This window comes from Carassius carassius, chromosome 4, assembly GCF_963082965.1.
Source record: "Carassius carassius chromosome 4, fCarCar2.1, whole genome shotgun sequence".
Taxonomy (NCBI): domain Eukaryota; kingdom Metazoa; phylum Chordata; class Actinopteri; order Cypriniformes; family Cyprinidae; genus Carassius; species Carassius carassius.
In genome coordinates, this window is record NC_081758.1 from 11,170,808 (window position 1) to 11,193,947 (window position 23,140).

The following is a 23,140-nucleotide window of genomic DNA, read 5'->3' on the forward strand; positions in this document are numbered from 1 at the left end:
CCCCACCATCTCCCACCCCCTGACATGAAATATGCCCCTCCCTTACATCCATTCACATAGAAATTCTTTCTCTCTATTGATGGCAGAAAATCAAGTCTGTTACAAGTTGTTGCTTACCAGAGCTACCAAAACTATTTGACCTGTGATCTCATATCCACATATTAAGTTTCTCTGAAAACGTAAGACAAAGAGACTATTTTTAAGGATGAAATTACATTTAATAAGTTGATGTAGTGATGTTAAAAAATACAGACTTGAGTATAAAACTCATATGTAATATATAAACATAAATGGAGAAAACCATGAATACATAAATGCAGAAAAACATTACACAAGCCATTTGCCAGTTACATTTTCCATGTAAATGTTTAATATATTAGCTGTGCGATTAAAGTACTTTGCATTCATTGCACTGAATCGCACTGAAAGAGATTTCATCACATCATTTGGCATAAAACATTCACATGAACATTGTACTTATGGGAAAAATAAAATAAAAAAGGATTTAACATAAAGGAAATTATATATACAAAAAAGCTATTAAAAAAGTTTCAAACTTGGGTTTTTATATTTTTAAAAATATATATTTTTTTAATTAACAAATCTAATTTATATTTCTGTAGCTCTTTAGCTTCTGAACATTGCATAAACCCCCAAAATAACAGCAACTTTGTGCGGCTATCATTGTTTTTTGATTTTCAAACCCCAGCTGGTTTTCATCATCTCTAGAGTTGAGCGGTGCAGTTCATAGCTTGCAATTTTGGTTGAAAAGCAAGGACCAAATAAAAGAAAAACAACAAGAAGAAAATCCAAGCACAAGCATACAGATATGCTGCTTACATTTTGTATTTAATCACCAACATTGCAATCACCATAATTAAACCAATCAGTCCCAACACCAGTGAAGCAATATTCAGGTTCTTTGCAATCCTAGAGGTCTCTTGAGCTCTTCCAGCATCTCCAAGTGAATTAGCATTGTCTACCTACAATAAAAATAATAATAATATTATTATAATAATTATTAAGAATAAAGTACAGAATATTATTTATAAGATCTGTAAATAAAATAAACTTGAAGTGACCTACTCTGCATGAGTAGATGATTGCTGCAACTCCAAGTGGCAAACAGCAACAAAAAGTGTTGAAGATGGACCAGGCAAGATATGTTGGCTCATTACTGCGGGATGTATGCATTTTTCCAAGCTCCTTCGATCTGGTTTCCAAACAGGACAAGCTTCAGTTTCAGATTCAGTGCAGGGTGGGTCGAGGCACTGGTTTAAATAGGGTGGGCTGCTGTAAGAGAAAGAGAGAGAGAGGAAAAAAAAGCATGAAGAAGGTTGGGGTAACAATTTTTTCATCATATCAGTACTCATATCATATCAGGTTACTTATCAAGCTGTGCCTAGTATCCTGAATTGATGTCTGGAAAACTGAAAGTCAGGACTATATCTCTACGTTTTCAGCTGATAGTATACATTTCTATATATTGATATAAAGAGAAAGTTCTAATAACGGTCCAAACTAACTAATCTAAAGGCATTTTCACTCTCCCCATCCAGTAAACAACAGCTTACTCAAAGTGAAGTGGATATTTAAGAAAAGCATTCGTTAACCATTACAAGATTACCTTCCATTTCATAATAGGGAAGTTGTGGTTTATACATATATATTGATCTATGTATAGGGAGAGTGAAAATGGGTTTTTAACTCTCATTTTAGAACACTAGGCAGGGGTGTAGGGTGGGGAAAAATAGTAATGGGGGTGGGGGGGGGGGGGGGGGGGGGGGTTGAGATAAAATTTATAAACTGTATTTGATGATCTTTTTTTCATGTCTCCTGTCTGCTTTGTGGAAGGAACAGACTGGAAAGAAAATGACCAGGCTGAAAAAGGATCCCATCCATAAGAAAATTATTATTATGAGTTATATGAGCAGTTGATTTTTGCTTAAAAAAGGTTACATGTTGGCTTTAGGCTATATATATATATATATATATATATATAAAATAAAAATATGTAAATAAAATAGGCAACTGGCAATTTGGATCTATAATAGTATGACAGAGGGGGTCTAAATGTTTTCTTGTTGTTTTTCAATTATATTTAAATGATTGATAGTGGCAGGTTTCAAACAGAAATGAGCGGAAATTACATGAGAAATGCAAATAATTTGTTGCAAGTTAGTGCCTAAAATGGGCAGTTTCCTGTAAATGGATCTTTGATCTCATGCTAAGTCATGCTAAGTCTCATGCTAAACTTCTGTCAAACCATTTGTTGAAACTTTGCAGAGAAATGTTATTCACTTCTTTGGCTGCAAGTTGCAACAGATTATGCAGCTTGCTTGTGTCTGACTGGTTGTATCTCTGTGTCTATTCTTTAATGCTACTTTAGACACTATGGATCAGTGGTTCCTACTTTTTGTCTTTGAAGTCTCCATCTGATAACCCTGCAAACATTTCCTTGCGGGGCATGCTGGCATTTTGCATGCACAGTGGGATAGGGCCAGCCCACATCAAACTTAAACAGGCCCAGTGCGGGCTTGCCCAGGTGAGGTCCACAGATTTAGATTTTTCACTCTCTGTGAACCCCCCCCCCATATTATGGGACTTCTAACATTAATACTACGATGGCACAGTGTGTGCCAAACATGAGCCTGTTAATAAGAATTTTGTGGGCAGTTTTTTTCCTTACCACTAGGGATGCTAGAGTGATTTAGGTTTCCTTAATGTCTCCATGAAATCAAAATTATATATTTTTTTGGGGTGTTAGCATCAATATGCTAGTCTTAAGGTTATCTATAAGACAGTATGATCCAAACAGTGACAAAATTCGCATTTAGAAGAAAAAAGCATTCAAAACTTGCAGCCCATCTTTTCTGCCAAAATGGCTCAATGATGTTGATCACACATTATACTTCATCTTCTCATCAAAGCTTCTGACCAATCAAATGCTCTCTAGAATCTGAAGCTCCCTCCTCCTGCACTATAACTATAGACGCTGAAGCGCTGGCTGAGATCGGTCACTTGTTCAAAGTGTAGTATTTCCTGTACAGTAAATGCCTCGTAGTTGTAGGTGATAGGGAATGATTCAGATGTAAATATGCTTTTGATTGGTGCAAATGAGGTCTGATTTCATGCTATCCGCAGCAGCGCACATCTGGACTTTGGCTCCGCAAAAGCACTGAGTGGGTCATATTTCAAAATATATCAAAAGTCAGCATTTATTAAAAACTTTTGCAACTACACCGCCTCAGAATGATTATGACCACTATTTTGTTTTACTAAGAGTTTCATATTGAATCTAGGGGGTAATCTATTAGATTGTGGCTGTCAAATGTGGCTTTACCGAGCTCAACAGCTCTGGCCTGAGCAGATATAAACAAAACGTTATTGGCTATTTTAAAAAGAGGGCAGGGCTGCTCGATATGTCCTGCCCTCTCTTCCTGTTTCAACTGAAATTATGTCACCACATAGAGTAACACTGCTTGTTTCAAGGCACTTCAGGGGACCTATAAGTAAAGCCATGCATTAGAGAGAGTTAGAAACTAGAGATTTATATGTTGCTTTAATAAAACCAATGATAGAGTATGGAAGCATAGTGTTAAGATCAGCATCAAAAACATCATTAAAGAAACTAGAAGTTATTAAAAATCAAGCACTAAGAATTTGTTGGGGGCCATAAGGACCTCTCCAGTTTGTGCGGTTCAAGTCGAGATGGGTGAGCTACCTCTAAATTGAAGTTTCAAACAGTTGATGATGAATTATTGGGCAAACCTAAAAGTTCATAATGAAAGAAGGCACCCTACAGTAAAGTATATAAACACATGTTGGTAAAGTACAAAGGCAAAGGTAGAATGGTGTATTTGGGCATCTAGTAAAATAGCAATCTAAATGGATTTACGAAAAAGAATGTAAAGTCCTACTGTCCTTTATCCAATCACACCACATTGATTGTTTCCACCACTAATTTTAGGTCTATATTTACAAGAGGAAGTAAAAAGACTTAAAGGGAAAGGTAACTAGGCAGAAATAGTAGATGACAGATTAAGTTCTATATATAGATCTTTTAAAGCCTAAGAGTGGTCTTACTGGTTTTGCGTTCATTATTCCAGAGTTGAAGATAAGTATTTAAGAAAGAACTTCTGATCATCTAACAGTGTTTACTGTTGAGATGTTAACAGAGGGTAGAACAAAATTAAATTGTCTAGGTTGTGATATGTTCAGATAGCTTATCAAGACTGATGTCTCTACAGTCTTATAACAGACCTGATATTGTTTATGAAATATTGTTCAGACTTCAGCATATAAAAAAGAAATCAGACTTCTGTGGATTCCAGCTCATAGGGGGATTAAGGGGAATGAAGCTGCAGACACGTTGGCTAAGCAAGTTTTGAAACATGACAGATGTGTGGAAGTAGCATTTAGTAAAGGTGAAAGTAAAGCAAAAATAAGAAATAATATTATGAAGGCCCGCCAGAAACGTGATTAATCAATATGTCAAATACGAAAATCAAAGGATAAAATTAAAATATGAATTACAGAAATATGAAGTGAACATAGTAAATCTTAAAAATCTATTTAAATTTGGAGATCAGATAAATAAAGCTTTGTTTATTTTTTGAAAGAAACTGGTTTAATGAAAATAATTGAATTGCTTGGGTTTATTTTATTTTTATTTATTTATTTTTGTATAGAAAAAAAAAAAAAAAAAATTCTCTTCTGATAAGTATATGTTTCTGGTCCACACTCCAGCACAGTAGGTGGCAGATACGAACCTCAAATGTTAGTGGGAATAATCAGCCTGTTCTTTCTGTTGGCTTCTGTGCCTCATTCTTGATGTTTTCACATTCATAGCAGGTAGCTTGGTAGATTCTCCTGACCAGCGGAATAGTGGAGGTTGATAGCCCAGTACACAATGAAATAGGGGTTTGGCCGGCACTGTATGTGAAAAGTAATTTCCTGACCAAGAAAATGCACATGAATGCAAGTTGGAAAGCTCTAATAATACAAATCCAACGCATCTTTGAAGTAACGTTAGTGTCTATGATGTTTTCACATTCTGACTTAAAAGCACAACTCGGGAAATGAGCCCATCCGAGGAGGGCAGGAGTGCAGCAATGACACTTGCTCTGATGGCAGCAGTAGCCTACCTTTTACTCCACAACATCATCTCTGGCAAGCCACTGTATAATGAGTGGAGTCATTCATTAAAAACTGCAGCTTCATTTAGGAATAAAGTCAACTGATGAGAACTCATTAATGACATGTACAAGGCTTGTGTTTAAGGCTTCAGCCACTTAAGCCCACCAGTAGTGCTAATTTAACATAAAATATCATTCAAATTGAATTAAAAATGAATTATTTTTGTTTAATTTTTGTTCCGGTGGCTCAAGTGGTAGAGCATTGCGTTAGCAGTGCAAGGTTATGGGTTCGATTCCCAGGGAACACATGTTAGGTAAAAACTGTTAACCTGAATGCACTGTAAGTCGCTTTGGATAAAGGCGTCTGCTAAATGCATAAATTTTTTTGATTTAATTTTAAATATTATGAATCAATTTTGTTTTTATTTAATATTTACTTTCATTCATAATAAATTGCATTTACTATATCTTATCTAAAGCAGAACAACTGGGGTTGCTTTATTTATTAGATTAGGTTACTTTTTTGGTGAAATCTGGTCTTCCTTCAGTTGGACCTTTAATAAAGAGAACACATTCATGTGAGGGAAGAGTTCAGAGGAGAGTGGAGGGTGAAATAACAGGTCACATGCAGACTAGTTGTGCATTATTTACAAAAATACACAGGTGCCCTATTGGATTGAAATGATGACTATGGAGACCATTTGAGTATAGTGAACTAGTTTTCATGTTCAAAAAAAACAGCCTGAGGTGGTTTGAGCTTTGTGATATGGTGGCAAGTTATACTGCTGGAAATAGCCATTACAAGATGGGTACAATGTGGTTATAGAGGTGAGTCATCAACAAAACTCAGGTAGGCTGTGGTGATTAAATGATGCTCAGTTGGCATTAAGTGGCCCTAAATGTGCCAAGAAAACATTCCCCCACACCATTACACCAGCACCACCATCATCTTGAACCACTGAAACAAGACAAGAAGGATCCATGCTTTCATATTGTCCCTGACACTATCAACCCAATGTCGCAGCAGAAATGGAGACTCAGATAACTTTTTTCCATTTGCATTAACAAGCAATTGAACAGGTTTTCCTAAGAAAGTTGCCAGTGAGTTTATTTGTAATAATGGGATGTGCTATCCAAGTCACTCCAGGAGGGGGCACAACAACCTTACCTTTAATTCCCTAAAAAAAAGCTCAAAATAACTAATATTCTTCCATGCACCCACTTTTTGCTTCCTTTACAGCATTAATTTGTTATCCTTTGATAAAATTAAAAAAGGTTATTTTAACATACAATGTATAACCTTTAACAAACAAAAAAACTCTCAAATTGGACATTGAACAAGTGAAAGCTGAGAATCAAACAGAAAAGCAGAGAATTCATGTATTATACATGTAGCTTTCAGCTCTGCAGTTCAATAGGAAGTTCCTGAAGAATGGCATTGCAGGGATCTAAAACATGCTCTGTTATAGATGTATGCGCTATGCCATATTGTTTTGTGTCAGTCTAACAATGAATCTATTATTTATGTAGCAAATTCTTTTGGTACAAAGTCTTTATTGAAAGCAACCTGCTCTTCAAATAACTAACTTTCAGATAACTGGGTTCAAAGCTGTGTGAAAATTTGAGGCCAGTTTTGCCTAAAGGCATACTTATTTCTCAGTGATCATGCAAGATGAGTAGCACTGGAACAGTGTGTCTTTCCACCAAATAAACTGAAGCACAAGGCATACGGGGTTCTTACAGTTGCTCTGTACACCTAAAAGATATGTTTTTTTACCAATACGTATACAGTTTTTTTTTCTTTTTTAATGTAGGCTACAGCAGCATTTTAGACATGCAAGAGGTATTACAGGTTCAGTCCTTCTGAAAGCTGCCCTTAAGTCTGTTCGTCTGTGATTTGATGCTCCATCAGGCGCTACAGATGCATCAGATCATGGACAAACAGACTTAAGGACAGCTTCTTTCCCAGAGCAATAATTACACTGAACACACTCATGCACTGACCCCACCCTTTTTTATATACAAGCATTTTTTTCTATTCCATTCTCTTTATTCTCTTAGTCCTAGTTTAAATATATTTTACTTGTACATCTCTCTGTATTATAAATAAGATAATCTTTTGCCTCTTTTCTGTTTATTATGCACCTAAGCACTTTACACAGAAGTTCTGCAATTTCATTGTACTTTGTGTACAATGACAATAAATCATTCTAACTCTATCTTGTCTCAGTGAACACCTTTCAAATTTGTTTTCTTTACAAATGTTTTACAACTATGAATTGCACTATAAATTACTATGAAAAACTGAAGAATACAGTCCCAGATATCCCTGCGTGACACATGATTATATTTTATGTTAAGTTGAGTGAAAAATTTACGGAGCTACATGAGAAAGTAGGAAATGGACATGAATCCACCATTACCCCTTTAACGACCTAATCCTGAGGTAACAATCACCCCACAATTTGAGCATATGCAGATCTATATTTATCCTGATTTGACAGTGGAGGTGTTGTCACAGCATCGCAACTTTATTGGAGTTAAAAATAAATTAAAGGAGGCAGAAATAGACTGCTGTTCCCCGTTTGTCTTATTGTCACTCACGGATTGGACAAAGAGAATCTTTAATTCAGTTGGGAATGCCGAAGCATGCCCCATCATGCGCGTATACTTGATCTGGACAGTATTCACAGCTGCTCTAAGCATATGGAGCCTGTAAGTGAATATTCTCTTGTTCATATGCTGCTATACAGAGCGGTAACCCGGGTTCTCGGATGTGGGAAACCATGATTCCTGTAAGTGAGAGTGCTCACTAAGACCAAGACTTTTGACTCTATTTTGACAGTATCCTTCTGCAGGATCATGGTTCTGGTATTTTGCTGTGCACATGTTCAAAAACTATCGCTGACTTAGTGCAAATGTTCGAAATTACTAGTTTTGTAAATCTTAAATCCCAAGGGTGGAGAAGGAGCCATTTTTACCAGACAGTTAAGTTTGTTTCAGCTGATAAGTGTCCTTATTGCTCCTTAAGCAGCCTTGCAGCTCCATGGTTCATATATAGGAGTTTGTTTTGGTTTAATCTCCCCTCCCCTTTGTTTGGGGAAGCAGATGAGAGGGATGGGGAGGGTGCTGAGTTCTTGATGAGGGTGCTTCTTTTCATGATTATGTATTAAGTGTTGCCCTGTTTATTGTCCTGTTTATTGTATTAACTCCAGTTCCACACAGTCATCATGACAAATCTGAGGCTCATCTATGGTATACTGGTATGTAGTATGCAATCCTCAAACTTCTACACTACCTTGGCCAGCCGGATGGTTTGAGGCATCAAGTTAAAAGGTTTAAAGTCTTTTATTATTTGAAGTCAATCTCTGCTGATATCATATTTTTGCAAGAGACACATATTAAGCATAATGAACAAGGGCTCCTAAGGTGTTACCAGTTTTCACAAGTGCTCCAATCCACATTTACTTTGTAGAGCCAGAGGAGTTGCCAATTGCAGCAAAACAATTCCTTTTAATCATATATCAACTATTTAAATATGACGACTCATTGTTTGGTGGTGACTTTAACCTGGTTTTAGATCCCAATTTTGGACAGGACTCTTACCCGTTGTGTGGGTCACCTGCCCAAATACACCACCACCCTTTACAAATTAATTAACTTATTTGAAAGTTAAAGCACCTGACTGATAAGAATACACTTTTTTCTCTTACATTCATAGCTTGTACTCTAGAACAGATTTTTTAAGGTTGCATCATGTGTAACATAATTAAACATAACAGCATAATCTAATGTCCATTTCGGTAAAATGAAAGCATAATTATAGCTGCCAATTTAATCACACATTACTCCTTGTTTCTAATTTTTTCCCAACGTGTCATAGAATTGCTAGATGACTATCTTATTTGTTTAATGATACAGAGCGAGTGTCCGATTCAACGCTGTGGAAGACATTTAAGGAAGTATTATGGGACACATCATTTCATATGAATCTGGCTTAAAAAAAAGGAAAGCATGCCTGTCAGTAATGGAATCTTGTCTTAATCAACTTAAACATTTACATGCGGCCTCCATGGACACTGATGTTCTCAAAGACAGTGCAGCATTAAAATTTGTGTATAATAAAATTATTTCCAACCAAGTTAGTAATATGCTAAAAATAAAGCAATTCAAGCTCGGGTACAAACCAGATAGGCCTCTCGCACAACAGCTGAGAAGCATTCAAGCTAATAGAGCTATTAATCAAATTAGGAAATAGGATGGAACCCTAATGATGAACCCCGGAGACATTAATGAATGTTTAAAAAAAAATTATGAGGTTTTGTATGAAACCTGGACTTCCACTGCCACTACAGCCACTTTCTTCATTCACTACATCTCTCCAAATTATGTGATGCAGATTGAGATGCCATTAATGTAGAGATAACATTAGACAAAATATTCGAGGCCATCACATCTTTACTTAGCAGTAAGCCGCCCGGACCTGATGGCTTCAGAATTCAATTTGCTTAGTTTATTTAACCTTTCTATTGACAATCAAGGATTCCCACTGTCAATGTGCGATGCCAAAATCATGTGATGTTGCTAAAAAGAACATTATTTTGTATATTTGATGTAATGAAATTCAGGTTGGTGGAGAGTTCCTGCCTCAAGTGGAGGAGTTTAAGTATCTTGGGGTCTTGTTCACGAGTGAGGGAAGGATGGAACGGGAGATTGACAGACGGATCGGTGCAGCTTCTGCAGTAATGCGGTCGATGTACCGGTCTGTCGTGGTGAAGAAAGAGCTGAGCCGCAAGGCGAAGCTCTCGATTTACCGGTCAATCTACGTTCCTACTCTCACCTATGGTCATGAGCTTTGGGTCATGACCGAAAGGACAAGATCCCGGATACAGACGGCCGAAATGAGCTTTCTCCGCAGGGTGGCTGGGCGATCCCTTAGAGATAGGGTGAGAAGCTTAGTCACCCGGGAGGAGCTCAGAGTAGAGCCGCTGCTCCTCCACATCGAGAGGGGTCAGCTGAGGTGGCTCGGGCATCTGTTTCGGATGCCTCCTGGACGCCTTCCCGGGAAGGTGTTCCGGGCGCGTCCCACTGGGAAGAGACCACAGGGAAGACCTAGGACACGCTGGAGAGACTATGTCTCCCGGCTGGCCTGGGAACGCCTCGGTGTCCCCCCAGAAGAGCTGGAGGAAGTGTCTAGGGAGAGGGAAGTCTGGGTTTCTCTGCTTAGACTGCTGCCCCCGCGACCCGGCCCCGGATAAGCGGAAGAAGATGGATGGATGGATGGTGTAATGAAATGTGTTTATGCGGTTTAAGGTAAAAGAAAAACACATTTTCCACATACTGTACATTATTTTATACTTTCTGAAACATGTCGTTTTTTTACAAAGCTCATCGGTCTGAAAAGCAAGGTGTGCTCTGATTGGCCAGCTATCCAGTGGTTGTGATTGGCCGATTGCCTCAAGCGTGTGATGGAAATGTTACACCCCTCACCATACTGTTATGGAATGTACCAGTCAGAACACTGGTGCACAGGACAAAAACAATAAAAAACATTAGGGGAACATAATTACTGATTATAATGACTTATAGTGTCTTAATTACACGTTGGGTTGCATATTGCATCACGTAAATATAAAACCCTGTCTGCTTTTGTGACCGAAAAAATTACAAACAACGTGCTACTCTACACTGCTCAAAACTCATGTTTGAATCATCAGTGGCAAATCCTTTAAATATGTAAACGGGATGTCTGGATGTCTATTTCTGCATGAGCGTTCTCTGAATAAGAGCAAGAATGTAAATGGACACGTTTTCTTGCAATGCTCAAATGCTTAAGTTTTCTCAATGCACAATATATTGACTAAGAATTGTATCATATTTTTGTCTAATCTGTTTTTGTCAGGGTGAGGGAGAGGACCCAGATGCAGAATGAACAAGGGACTTTTATTGACAATTTAGACAAAGCACGATAGGGGGGAGTGGCTTGAACAGTCCAGACAGTAGGATAGGGCATACAACAATTGAGCAGGCAGATGGGGGGGATGACCGCTGAGGGGGGCCCTGGGTGACAACCGAGTGCAGGACTGTAGAGGAGGCTGTGCAAGGGACCAGACCACAGCACCAGGAACCAAGGGCACTTGGCTATGGAGGTGAAGCCACACACGTCAGACCTCCAGGCGGGGAGACCCAGTGGCCAGGGAGAAAGCAGCAGGCAAGACAGGAACAGACAGAACTCACAAAACACTAGACAAGACTTAAGACAACAAGAGAAAAATAATAATAATAATAATAATAATAATAATAATAACAACAAAAACAAGGGCAAAAATCTGACAAGAATGCTATGACCTAGAAACAAGATAAACTAGGGAAATCACCAAAGCTAACTAACTAAAGTAAACTAAAAAGGTAAAGAAACAAATACAAAAAGTTCTAGAAATAACTGGAAAAACTAACCAAGAAAATAACTCAAAGGGGAAAATAAATACTTTAAAGAACAAGTCAAACTCACGAGAAAATAAAAATGAGATCCAAACAAAAAGAAACACTTAAACTAGACTAGAATAAACAATGACAAGATAAACTTAAACTAATAAATACCAGACTTTAACAGACAAGGAAAGACTCTATAGTATAGATCAGCTAGCAAGCTAAGCAAACACTAACTCACGTACAAAACGAACCAGCAACCACATGAGGGAAATGAGCACAATAAATAGGAAGGAAAGCACACAAACACAAGGTGAAAACAATCAATTAAAGGGGTGGTTCGGGATTTTTGACATCGGACCTCATTTTTAAGTCAGCCTGGTTGTTATTCATCAGTGGAGACATTTTTTTTTTTAATTATCCAGTCTTTATATTTGGATAGATAGCCGATGCTAGGCTAGTGCGAGTCAATGGGTATATGTTAGCCAGCCATTAAAAACAGTTTCAGTTTTAGTTTAGTTTTTAGTAAAAACAGTTCTAGTGTTATAATTGATTTGCGTTTGGTGCACTGTGGAGTGGGTAAAACGGTTTTTAATGGCTGGCTAACATATATCCATTGACTCGCGCTAGCCTAGCATCGGCCAACTATCCAAATATAAGGACTGGATAATTTAAAAAAAAAAATGTCTCCACTGATGAATAACAAACAGGCTGACCTAAAAATGAGGTCCGATGTCAAAAATCCCGAACCACCCCTTTAATGAGCACCAAACAAGGACTAAACAAGGGGGCGTGGTAATGTGAAACAAGGTGGCAGGACGAAAGGAGCACATGGCCAACATAAACGGAGACAAAGCCATGTGGTCATACACAGGGAAAACAGAGAAACACTAAACAAAGACAAAATAGACACAGCTGCCAGGGCAGAACCCTGACAGTTTTCTTTTACTATTTTCAGGACATATTAGATTTAAGGCAATTAGCTCTAACTTAGCTACTGTATGTGGCATTTGTTTGCTCTGATAAATAACTAGCTGGCGCTCTCTTTTTCTGTGTGTGTATTCTATCTTGGAACTTGTACTCGTCAAGGACTACCTCTCAGGATTTCCTCCTAAACCTCGTCAGTGTTTGGACTTTGAGGTTATAATTTCCACAATTCTGTTGAAATTTAGTTTGTGTCCCATGACTTTAATGTCCTGGACATTATGCTCGCTCTGCTTTAAAGTCATGCAAAACTCTTTGTGTAAGGGCTTTCTTTATGGTTTTACAGGGTTCAATAGCTACTGAGTTTATTAGCTAGTAAGGCGTCATTGTTAAATGTATAGTTTTATTATCTTCTGCAAGGGTAATGTATCAATATTTATTTTCCTATCTTTTTCCTAGTTCCATACATTCCTAATATTTCTATAACTTGTATTTCATTCAATCTGGTTTCTTTTGAAGGTTCATTCGTCGGGTGTCTTGGAGTCTTGTCTGCAGAGTCTATCGAGTCACTTTTATTTATATGGCACTTAACAGTACAGATTCTCAAAGCAACTGTACAGCAGTAATTAGGAAAATGGTGTTAAATAAGGCAAAATTACAATAGTAAACACAATTTTTTCAGTTAAAGGCAGTTCACCATTTAATTCACTGATGTTATTATCCAGCTCCGTTCAATTTAAATAGTATCTGTGCAATCCAGTCAACGATACTGCTTTAAAATTAAGTGTCCCCAGCTAAGCAAGCAAAGGCGGCAAGGAACCAAAACTCCATCGGTGACAGAATGGAAGAAAAACCAGACTCTGTCGGGGGGCCAGTTCTCCTCTGGCCAGACGAAACCAGCAGTTCAATTCTGCAGCAGTCACATTGTGCAGATGACTAAACTGGTTGCTGCTGTCTTGTCCCTGTGCCCATCTGAGACAAGGTGCTATCATGCTTTTGTGGGAGTTAAACCTGAGAATAGTTCTGTTTTACAGTTTCAATATTTATGCTTATGTGTTTTTGCACTTTCTGCATAAAAATTTACTACCATATTCGATCATTTTACTAATATTGGCGTTCCATTACAATGCAGTCATTTAGATTCCATGGCTACAGATGCAGAGAACCGTGGCTCTAACCACATCTTTACACAGGTGACTCTTTTGGACTGGTGCTATTATGAACTCAGTCTCTATCAAGCTGATGTTACAAGGTCATTTTCCCATTCTAATTCTAGGTAGAATTTGGTTAAATGCTCAGCAGGACTCTTTAAGCTATAATCAAGGCTTGTTTAATTTAGCATCTGCTAGTGGTGGTTCATTCTGTTTCCTCATACCTGTTGGCTTCGGTCTTACTCGGCTGTTGTGGCCTTCACATTACAAGGACTATTGTGGCACTTTGCATAACTCCGCTATGGTGGTCATCAGGTAAGTTTGTCCATTTCTGTTTTTGAAGTTCGACCTATCGTGGCCTTCACATATCATATCATATTTGAGTATATCTTCTACTTATGCTCTCTCATGCTGAACTGGCTCATTTTCTATTTTTAGGGGATAGGTTTCCTCTGTGGGTTCTGGCAGTTAGATGGAGTTCTATCAAGCGTGCACCGCAGTCTAACCTAAATAATGTTTATGTATATGCTCTTAAATTGCTGTTAGAATACTACCTCTATCATTTGACCTAAACTAATGGCCTCTAACACTATGTGGTGGTTTAGAATTCCATAATCTGCTATCAAGCTGCTATGTACATGATTGTCCTCTCCATCTGAGTTCTGTCAATGTCAGACTCTAAACTATTTCACATAATACTCAAGGTACAGTATGATATTCTTGGTAAACTACTGGAGTAGGTTATTTCTCACATGTCCTCATGTCCAGTCTATCATCGCTTTTCACATACAATGGGCTATCATGGTGATTTACACACAGGGATTTCACATAGTTTATAGAAACATACAAAGGCTATCATTGTAATTGCAGCCCATTGGGCCTTCACTTTACATGGCCTATCGAGTGTTCACATTACTCACAGGCTTTGTTCAATTTGGCCTATTGTGACCATCAGGTAAGTGACTATTATTGTTTACATAACGGTCTATTATTGTCCTTTACAAAATTGGCCTGTGATGGCTTTTCTCATTACATGAACTATGTAGTCTTTGTCTTAAATGGCATAATGTGACCTGTCATAAGATTGTAAATGTGTATGTAATATGTATGTTTAAGGTAAATTAAGCAAATAATGGTCGTGGTGTCACACACAGTCATTACATCTACAAACACAATTCCAAAAAATTTAGGACACTGTACAAATTGTGAATAAAAACAGAATGCAATGATGTGGCAGTTTCAAATTTAAATATTTTATTCAGAATACAACATAGATGAAATATCAAATGTTTAAACTGAGAAAATGTATAATTTTAATGGAAAAATATCCAGAGAAAATGTCTGCGCTTCTGGATCATGTTTAGATATGGCTTCTTTTTTGACCTATAGAGTTTTAGCCGGCAACGGTGAATGGCACGGTGGATTGTGTTCACAGACAATGTTTTCTGGAAGTATTACTGAGCCCATGTTGTGATTTCCATTACAGTAGCATTCCTGTATGTGATGCAGTGCCGTCTAAGGGGCCGAAGATCATGGGCATCCAGTATGGTTTTCTGGCCTTGATCCTTACGCACAGAGAATGTTCCAGATTCTCTGAATCTTTGGCTGGAATTATGCACTGTAGATGATGATAACTTCAAACTCTTTGGCAATTTTTCTCAGAGGAACTCCTTTCTGATAGTGATCCACTATTTTTCACCGCAGCATTGGGGGAATTGGTGACCCTCTGCCCAACTTGACTTCTGAGAGAAAGGCTCTTTTTATACCCAATCATGAGCAAATATTTGGCATGACATTTCAAAATGTCTCACTTTCAACAATTGATACTGTATGTTATCTATATTCTATTGTGAATAAAATATAAGTTTATGAGATATGTAAATTATTCCTTTTTTATTATTATTTATTTATTATTCCATTCCTTTTTTTACTCACAATTTGTACAGTGTCCCAACTTTTTTGGAATCGGGTTTGTACTCTTTCACCGCCTTTCGTGGCCTTCCGTCACAGCTTTTAGTGGCTATCCACTCTACAGCCTTCTTTAGCCTTTCTCTCATGGTCTCTCATTTGAATCCTACATTAGACCTAAACCACAAACCATCTCAAAGGTTCTACAAATAATATCAAGATGTCCTCAAGGTAATCCATATGCAATTTCAGGTAGTTGTACAATACCCATTAATATTACTGCCAACAACCTCTATGGTTTACTGCGACTTAACTTAGCCTTTCTTTCTGTGGCCGTTCTTTCGTGGCCTACCCCTCTGTTACCTATCTTGTGGTGTTCCCCACTATGGTCTAATTACATGGCCTTCCTCTCTGTGCCTACTGAGGCATTTCATTGTACAGCCTCTTGGCTTTCTCACTATGGTTCCATTTGTGGCCTATCTAGGCCTTTTCTCCGCAGCCTTTGTGGCTTTTCTTCAAGGCCTATCGGGGCCATTCCCACTGTGGGATCTAATCTTTTCTTTTTTGTCCATATGTTCTAGGATATTGTAAGAAGTACTTCGTCTGGTAGGTATTTAAGTTTATTCTTTCTTTTGGGTTATGCTATGCCCTGCTTTCTGTATATAACGAGCAGCGTGAGCAACTCGCACTCAAGCTTTCGCTTCGGAGCCAAACACATCGCTTGCTGCTTTCAACGGAGTGTTTACAAGTGAGTCAGCTGTTGTTGGTGTGATGGGATTCAGTGGTTCATCTGGGTTACCTCTATTCAGCTCTCGCGTTCCCCTGAGCAGTTCAGCATCTCTAAAAGAGTAACGGGTTGAGATTGTCTTTTTAAAGATGTAATTTCGCCCGTGTGTTTCTGGGTGCGGTTGTCATATGGTTCCTCGTGACGGCCACGATCATTGTGTCACATGTCTGGGCTTTCAGCATGCTGAGACTGTGTTTGTGGATGACTCATGTTCTCATTGGGGGGACATGACCATCTTGCCATTAAGATCGAGACTCGATTACCTTAAATGGTATAGAGTGCCCTCTGCCACACCCCGTTTTAGCTCCTCTTCTCGTAAGAGGGCTACTTCGGCTGGTGACCAGGGTGATCTGAGGGTTACTGTGTGGGCTTCCCCGATGGGCCATACCCCCCTCACAAATGCCGCAGCCGGTTGAGTTTCCGGATGAGTTTGCTGGACCCTCTCAGGCTCCTGACATCTCATTCGGGGCTCAGGAGGAAGACCTAATGTTGATCGCCGCATCACAAGGTGGGCTTGCCCGAGTCTGATCCAGAACTGACAGCCTGCTTTCGTGGGCAGCTCAGAGCATCTGGGCTTAAGTGGAATTATCCACCTTGTTCCGAGTGCTCGAGGCTGGATGATTGGTTCCTGGGGGCTGCTCGTGCTGATCGCCAGCAGCCCCCGCTGGTTCCTTTTGTAGCGTATCGGACCAATTAAAGAATTGATCTGGAGCATTGAAACATGAGGAGCCTAATTCCTCAGAAAGGCAACAGGATGTTGTAAATCAATTCCTAGTGCCACAAGTCAGAAGCAAGATAACCAACCAACCAACCAACTCTTTAACTGAACAGCTTTCTGTTTCTGTATGTCTTTTAATAACTATTGGATAGCATACTAATGTTTAGTATGTATGTGTTTGAATCTGTTTGCTTGAAACATTCCTGATCATCAGTTATTTGTCAAATGTAGCATATTCTTGTTATAGGAATCATGTTCAAAATTATACCCTGCAAGAGCGGGAAAATTCGTACCATGTGCTTGATAAGATAACATATGATTTATGATACGCCCGAGCAAAGACAATATCTAATTGGTCAAGACAACATCTGAGGTGTGGCCAAAAGGCCAGTTTAAATACTCAGGACACCATGAGTCAATTCCCTTTAAAATCTAATAATGATTCCCTTTGAGCTAAATTGACCTGTTTCCTTTACACTTTCTTTCCTGAAGTGCACCAGGAGGTGACCAGTTCATGGAAGGGACCTCTAACTGCCCGAAACCGTTCTGGTGCTTCCTCCGCCTTCACTGCCCTTGATGGCAGAGCGGCTAAGGGGTATGCTGGGATTCCCCCAGTGGAGCGTTCTGTTGCGATTCAACTGTGTCCTCAGAGCACCTCCGCATGGCGTGGTGGTCCCAAGCTTCCCTCCAAGGCCTGTTCTCACCCATGCCAAGTTCTCATCCATGCTTGTGGCCAAGGCTTACAGAGCTGCAGGTCAGGCCGCTTAGGCCCTGCATGCCATAGCCACCCTTCAGATCTACCAGGCCAAGGTGCTCAAAGAGCCGCATAGGGGCAGTGCTGGCCCAGGGGTTTTGTTGGAGGTGCGCACTGCTACCGACCTCGCTCTCCGGGCGACAAAGTTTACTGCGCACTCCTTGGGTCAGGTGATGTACACTTTGGTGGTCCAGGAGCACCACCTATGGCTCACCTGGCAGACATGAGGGAGTCTGATCTGACTCAGCTCCTCAACCCCCCGGGGAGAATCCTTTGTTCTCCTTTTTTTTTTTTTTTAGGCCAGTGGTACCCAAACCTTCACTAAAAGAGCAGTTTACACTACCTCCGGGTCCCAAGAGGCCGCGGACGACAGTTGGTGACGTGCTTCCTCACCTTGCCAGTTTCCACACAGAGCCGGCTCGAGAACGCATTAACTTCTCATACCTCACTTGGAATCAGACGAGTGCTCGCACTCTGCCCCCGCTACAGGATGCTATGCTTCCCATGCTGGGGCTGTCTGTTCCACCTCACTGCCATACTGTGGGTTAATTCAAGTCAAGTAACCTTTATTTATATAGCGCTTTAAACAAAATGCATTGCGTCAAAGCAACTGAACAACATTCATTAGGAAAACAGTGTGTCAATAATGCAAAATGACAGTTAAAGGCAGTTCATCATTGAATTCATCATTGTGGGTACGCCCGTAGTTCCCATGACCCCGCTGGATCGGTTTCTGGGAGCCTGGCTAGAGCTCCCCAGGCCATCCCGCTGGCTCATCCGAACAATCAGGCTCAGCTATGCGTTTCAGTTCACCCGGCATCCCCCCAGGTTTCCCTCCGAGTGACCATCACTCTGGCCTGCCTCCGAACCTCCACCCCGTGGTTGGACCTCTCATTTCTACGTGCTGGCGTTCCCTTGGAACCTGTGTCCAGACATATTTTGGGGTCAACCGATGCTTCTGCAATGGGCTAGGTTGCCATGTGCAATGGGAATGCTGTGTCTGGTTCCTGGACAGGACCTCGACTTCAGTGGCATGTCAGTTTCCTCAAGTTGTAGTAGCATCTCAGGTCGCTTCGTGCCATTCACATCCTGGGCAGGCTCAATCGTGCAGCCGACAAGCTCTAATTCCAAAATGATTCTTGATCTAAATTTTTTCCCAATTAATTCTTCTGCTGTACAAATACACATTTACAACATTTACATCTTAAACAAACTGAAGTTATATGCTTTTTGTTTATAGTTGGAATCTCAGTATGTCAGTACTGCTTTTAAAAACAGGAGTGTGAATCTTCACTGGTTTCACAATTCAGTTAATTTACGATTATCTTTATCAACTCAATATCACGTTGCGTCACATTCTCATATTTCAATATTAGGCTACTGCACATGGCTACATTTTCATATACATTTTATATCAAATTCATTTTGTTCAAAATTATTATTATTATTATTATTATTATTTTTAATAATTACTTAAGTGTTAATAAGTGTTCAAGTTTCAGAAAGTGTACAAACTATAGTTGAGGATTTTTCTTTTTTTTTCTCAGCATTATTGCCGTTTGATTATCACTGATGAGATCATATAAAGTGGCCAATTTAACAGGCTGCATTCACACTAATGCACAGATCTATTTCGATATAAGATGTTTTTTTCTGCTCTGAAAACATAACTGACTGTGTGTACATCAATTTCATATAAAAGTATTTGAAAATGCAAGTCCATTTAACCGCAGCAGAAATTGCGCTTCGGGACAACAAACACAAAAAGCACATGAAAGTCTGTCAGTGCGCGAACTTCATGGATCTAATAGTACTGCATTCCAAATGGCATAAATTAAAGCATATCTAAAGTAAAACACAGCAGGTGGAAGCACAGACTGTCAAGCAATGTGCACATGTCTCACGGTGCAAATTATGTTCAATGAAGTCCCATGCATCTCTAGCACGCACACATATGCGGGAAAAATAAACAAGCTCAGAATCGATTCTGAAACGCAAGTATGCGTTTCCCCCAGTGAGCCTTCTTGCACAGGCGATGTGCAACATCAGGGAGGACGAGGAACGGGTCCTTATGGTTGCGCCTTTTTGGCCTAGCCGGACCTGGTTCCCCAAACTTGTACTCCTTGCGACAGCCTCTCCCTGGCCAATTCCTCTGAGGAAAGACCTTCTTTCTCAGAGATGGGGCACTCTCTGACACCGCGTCCCGATCTTTGGAACCTACATGTGTGGGTTCTGGACGGGTCACGGAAGGTTTAGGTACCTTACCAGACATGCCTATGCTTTGAAGTGGAACCTCTTCGTCACTTGGTGAACTTGCAAGGGCTGCCCCTGGAGGAGGCAGACCCAGCCCTGGCACTGTCTGTCCAGTATGTGCTCTCCGCACCTATGTAGACAGAACTCGCCTCGCTAACAGACATCTGTAGAGCTGCGGGCTGGGCGACACCTAACACATTTGCAAGATTTTATAATCTCCGTGTAGAGCCCGTGTCCTCCTGGGTACTTGCCCCTTTGGGCTAGTAAGGACCTGCTCGGTGTCAATCCGCTTGCTGCACCATTCCACTCCATGGACTGGATGCATGCGCTATTCCCCTCAGGTGAGTTCCTCAGCTCAGAACCCTGGGTTCCTCCAGCACTGTTGATGTTTTGGATTTGGAGTTGAGTTTTCTGGGCAATCCCACGTGTGTATTTCCACAGTAAATCTCTTCTTAGCATGTATCTTTCCCTTGGCAAGCACCTTGCCAGCTCTGTCGTTGAAAATTCCACCCTGCAGGCTGGTACCTCAGAGTTCATGTGTATCACCCCATCTCAGTTGATACCTGCCTTTGTAAGTCCTCATATGAGCAGGCAGCCTGCTAGCATACGTCGAGCTGGAATATGCTACCCAGTGTATTCTGTGTCAGCTATAGGCCCTCACTTGTGCTGGCCTCACGACAGGGTGCTATCACTCACACGGGTCACTGGAAGACAGCTATGTGGCGTTTTGTAAGGGACCCCATTCGTCAGTCTCTTTCTGATGTAACATAGAACGTGACCAAATAAAAGTGAATGTCTAGGTTATGTATTTAATCCTCGTTCCCTGAAGGAGGGAACGGAGACGTTACATACCTTTGCCACATCGCTGTTCCGCTGAACGGCCGGGTCTTTGGGCTCGGCTCCTCAGCAAAGACTTGAGTTCAAGTTGCTCGCGCTATTCCTTATATTACTGCACAGCGGTGCGGAGCTCGCGATGCCAATTCCGCAGACCAAGGTACTCTGTGTAACACTGGCTCGTTTTGTTACCACTCAAAGGTGATTGGGCTCTCAGGCGAGACCCCATTTGTCAGTCTCTTTCTGACGTAACGTCTCCGTTGCCTCGTTCCCAGTTTCCTCATCTACAGTACAGCATTCTGTATAAAAGGACATGATGTTTTTGTCACTTTCACAGTGTCTACATGATGGAAATATGTGCAATGAATGAATGTACCAGCAATGCATAAATTGTTATTGTTGTTTTTCATTAATTATCTAAAGATTCTTAAATCAAGATGCATTTTTCTACGTAAGCAAAATTACATAAGTAATTTAGTCTTTAAAGTGTATTTGTCTTATTTTGCAAATTATCTGTCATTGGGGTAAGAAACATAATGTTGTTTCCATTTGCATTAAGATAATTTTTCTTGTTTGAAGTGAAATGCACTCAATTTCGATTCAAAATACTCAAGAAAAAAAAATTTGCAGCGTGAATTATACTATATATGTAAATACTATTTGATTAAACATAGCTTACACTTTAAAAAGGGGGAGGAGACCAAAAGAAACTTAAACTAAGAGTTTAATTAAGAAAACCTGCTCCCAATCATGGTAACTGACTCTGATTAAAAGTTACCTCTTTCAAAACTGGGCTTGACTTACCCTGCATTCTCGGGTTTTACATACCTCCCATTCTTATCTGGAAAACACAGTTTCCCTAATTTCAGAATTAACATAGTATTTACTTAACCTCCTTTCTGAAACGGTCTGCTGATCTCAAGAAAATGTGTCACACAGTTTACTTGCATCTAAAAACTGTCATAGGCTATATTTATAGGCTGTCAATTTAGCTCAAAGGGAATCATTTAAGATTTTAAAAGGAATTTGAACAGAATCACTGTTTCACGGCTGATCACTGAGACGCCCTGCGATTCACTGAACGAGCCGTTTAACATCAAATCTGCGCTGGATATTAATATCCAAAGTATAGTAAAAACACTATCAATTAGCACAGTAACAAGATCGGCAGTTTAAGACATTAACTTGTAAGCACAAAACACAAGATACTTCTCTTTTCAATATGAATAAGACTTTATTAGATAAATCTAAGACATATAAACTAATCTAACACATAAACGCACGCACACATTCACACAAGTTGCAGGAAGATCGAAAGTTAGGGAAAGATGAGTTTAAGAGAATGGAAATGTGGAATCCCAAGTTCACAGCAATACGTTAAATTGCATAGACATGAACAACCATCAATCACTTAATTAACCATCGCATTGAGTTCCTCAATGAGGTCAAAATTATATTAGATACACAAGTACAAATGTCTGAAGGTACATTGCCTGTGTAAAGTTGTCATTGAAATGGGGTTCCCCGATGTCGCTGATTGGCTGGAAGTTCAGTAGTCGTTGAAGTGACGTCTTGGGAAGCCCGTGGTTGGGCGTTGGCTGAAGATGCAGAGTTGTGTGGCTAGTTGAAGTTGAACGGACAGTCAAGGTCAGACGGCGTTACAAAACTTAACTCAGAACACGAAACTCTCAAACGGAAAAGAAAAGAAATAAAGTTTGACGAGACTAGGTGGTGTTTCTTCTCATCGTGGCTAAGTAGCAGCAGGCGTGCAGGCTGAAGCACGCTGGAACCACGATCAAAGAACAGTGATGACAAACAGCATGGCTAAAAGCTAAAGCTAAGAAGCACAGCTAAAAGCTGCCATGACTGATAGAAAAAGCATAGCTAAAGACTAAGAGCATATATGACTAATAGCAGAGCAAAGCTAGAAGCCAAAAGCAGAATTTTATGGTGTCCTGAGTATTTAAAAGTCTGATATCTAAGGAAAATCACAAATTCATTATCTCAGAAAATTTGAATATTGTGAAAAGGTTCAATATTGAAGACACCTGGTGCCACACTCTAATCAGCTAATTAACTCAAAACACCTGCAAAGCCTTTAAATAGTCTCTCAGTCTAGTTCTGTAGGCTACACAATCATGGGGAAGACTGCTGACCTGACAGGTGTCCAAAAAACGACCATTGACACCTTGCACAAAGAGGGCAAGACACAAAAGGTAATTGCAAAAGAGGCTGGCTGTTCAC

The 23,140-nt window shown here is 39.8% G+C and overlaps 1 long non-coding RNA gene across 1 annotated transcript; it reads right to left on the reverse strand.

The window, feature by feature from the left end:
- Window positions 1-327: 327 nt before the first annotated feature.
- Window positions 328-1,283, reverse strand: LOC132129557 (uncharacterized). The gene is made up of 2 exons (XR_009428540.1): window positions 1,083-1,283; window positions 328-979 (listed from the first exon to the last, which is right to left on the reverse strand). It is a non-coding gene; the product is annotated as an uncharacterized LOC132129557 (long non-coding RNA).
- Between the last annotated feature and the right edge of the window lie 21,857 nt (window positions 1,284-23,140).